The sequence below is a fragment of the Beta vulgaris genome, chromosome 9 (genome assembly GCF_026745355.1).
Source record: "Beta vulgaris subsp. vulgaris cultivar EL10 chromosome 9, EL10.2, whole genome shotgun sequence".
Lineage (NCBI taxonomy): Eukaryota > Viridiplantae > Streptophyta > Magnoliopsida > Caryophyllales > Amaranthaceae > Beta > Beta vulgaris.
The window spans coordinates 20,690,239-20,693,335 of NC_079210.1; positions in this window are offsets into that span (position 1 = coordinate 20,690,239).

Consider the following 3,097-nt stretch of genomic DNA (forward strand, 5'->3'; position numbering starts at 1 on the left):
AGAACGGAAACCAGAACAACCGCTCATTTGAAGGTGGAAATGGAAACTATGGAAAGAATGGCAATGGAGGCTACACCAATGGAAGAATCAATGTCATGAGCCGAATGGAAGCTTACACTAATACTAACGTTGTGACTGGTACTTTTCTCGTTAACTCAAATCCTGCTTATGTACTCTTTGATTCAGGAGCGTCTCATTCTTTTATTTCGAGCACTTTTGTTAATAAGTATCCCCTCGAGTCTACCCAGTCGTGTCGAGCCAATATAGCCATGCCCACAGGTGAAACTGTTTCTTGTAAATCTCTTTTCCAAAGTATCCTTGTAGTCATAGCTGGTATCGAATTACCGGCCCGATCTTATCCTTTTTGACCGAAAAGACTTTAATGTTATCTTGACAATGGATTGGTTAGCTAAGTATAAAGCCAAAATCGAGTGTCATAACCAGAAAATATCTTTTAGAGGACCAAAGAGAAATAGGATATCTTATAAAGGAATAATCTTCCAGCATGACGTCAAAATAATCTCTGCCCTGAACCTTCAAACCTACCCAGTATACCTATGCCAAGTAAGGGATGTAAGTGTGGAAAATGAGGAGTTGACAGAAATTCCGGTAGTAAAGGAATTTCCGTATGTATTTCCCGAAGAGTTACCTGGAATGCCACCAGTCAGAGAAGTGAACTTCAAGATCGATTTAGCTCCGGGAACAGGACCTATATCTAAGGCTCCGTATCAAATCGCACCTGCCGAAATGCAAGATTTGAAGGTGCAGTTGGAGGAATTGTATGAAAAAGGGTACATTCGACCTAGTGTTTCGCCTTGGGGATCCCCAATATTGTTTGTTCGAAAGAAAGACGGATCTTTGAGGCTGTGTATCAATTATAGGAAGTTTAATAATGCCACGGTGAAGAATAAATACCCGCTCCCGTGAATCGAGGATTTGTTCAATCAACTTCAAGGTGCAACAGTTTTTTCCAAGATCGATTTGAGATCGAGTTATCACCAATTGCGAATAATTGCTGAAGAGGACATTCCGAAAACAGCCTTTCGTACGAGATATAGCTATTATGAGTTCACAGTTATGCCTTTTGGACTCACTAATGTGCCATAAGCTTTCATGGACCTCATGAAGAGAACTTTCCAGCCATACTTGGATAAGTTCGTGATAGTATTCATCGACAATATATTGGTGTACTCGAACGATAAAGAAGATCATGAGGATCAGTTGAGGAAAGTATTGGAGATTCTTCGAGAAAAGCAATTGTATGCCAAGTTCTCAAAGTGTGAATTTTGGTTGGAAAAAGTATCATTTTTGGGTCATGTGATATCAAAAGAAGGTGTTTCCATAGATCCATCGAAGATTCAAGCAGTGACCGATTGGCCTCAACCTAAGAACGTCACCGGCGTAAGGAGTTTCTTGGGTTTACCTGGATATTACTGAAGATTCGTGAAAGATTTTTCGAGAACGGCCCAACCTCTCACCAACCTGATGAAGAAAACAACAAAATTTCATTGGGATGATAAGTGTGAGGAAGCATTTCAAGAGTTGAAGAAAAGACATACAACAGGCCCGATATTGACATTACCCTATGGAGTAGAAGGATTTGAAGTTTATAGTGATGCCTCGAAGAAAGGTTTTGGGTGTGTTTTAATGCAATATGGTAAAGTAGTGGCCTATGCGTCGAGACAACTCAAACCGCATGAGCAAAATCACCCTACTCATGACTTGGAGTTAGGAGCAATCGTGTTTGCACTGAAAATTTGGAGACATTACTTGTATGGAGTGCAGTGTAAATTCTATACAGATCACAAGAGTTTGAAGTATCTGTATACACAAAAGGACTAGAATATGAGACAAAGACGTTGGCTAGAGGTTATAAACGATTATGATTTGAAGATAGTGTATCAATAAGGAAAAGCGCACAAAGTAGCTGATGCGTTGAGTAGAAAGAGGGTTCATTAGCTAAACGTTTTGATTTTGGCAAACGATCTGTGTGAGGAGATCAAGAGATTGAATTCGGAAATAGTAGAACCCGGTTATGTGAAACATCAATTGAATGCTCTTACTGTTGGACCGGATATATTTGAGGAGATTCAGGAGAAACAAGCTGCAGATAATTGGTTGAGTAAGTTAAGAGAGATGAAAGAAAACGGTCAAGCACCAGAGTTTGAGATCGATGGCAATGGCATTGCGAAGTATAATCGAAGATTGTGTGTACCACAAGACGAGGAACTCAAGACGAGAATCCTAAGGGAAGGCCATAGTTCATCGTATTCTATATATCTAGGAGGAGATAAGCTTTATAGGGATTTGAAGAAGCACTTTTGGTGGCCTAGAATGAAGCAAGAAGTAGTCGACTTCGTGGCAAAATGTTTAACCTGCCAGAAGGTGAAAATACAACATATGAAGCATGGAGGAAAATTACAACCGTTGGAAGTGCCAGGATGGAAATGGGAATGTTTCTCTATGAATTTCATCATGGGATTACCGAATACGAGGTCAGGAAAGAATGCAATATGGGTAATAGTAGACCGTTTGACTAAGATGGCAAGATTTGTGGCAATGAAGGATACTTGGTCGTTGAAAAAGATGGCGGATGCTTACTTTAATGAGGTCGTTAGGCTACATGGTGTTCCAAAGGACATCGTTTCGGATAGGGACTCGATATTCTTTTATAAGTTCTGGAAACAGCTCCAGAGAGTCGTGGGTACACTATTGAAATCCAACATAACTTTCCAACCAGCAACAGATGGTCAAATAAAAAGAACCATTCAGACCTTGGAGGATATGTTGAGAGCATGGGTGATGGATTTCGGAGGATATTGGGATGATCATTGGATGTACATTGAGTTTTTGTACAACAACAGTTATCACTCGAGCATAGGAATGGCACCTTATGAGGCATTGTATGGATGGAAATGTAGGAGTCCTATATGTTGGAACGATGTGAACGAATCGTTTAGGACCAGAAATGATAGAAGAGACTACCAACAAGGTGAAGTTGATTCAAGAGCGTATGAAAGCAGCTCAAGATCGACAAAAATCGTATGCCGATCGAAGGAGACGGGAATTGGAATTTGTAGTTGGAGAGAAAGTGTTG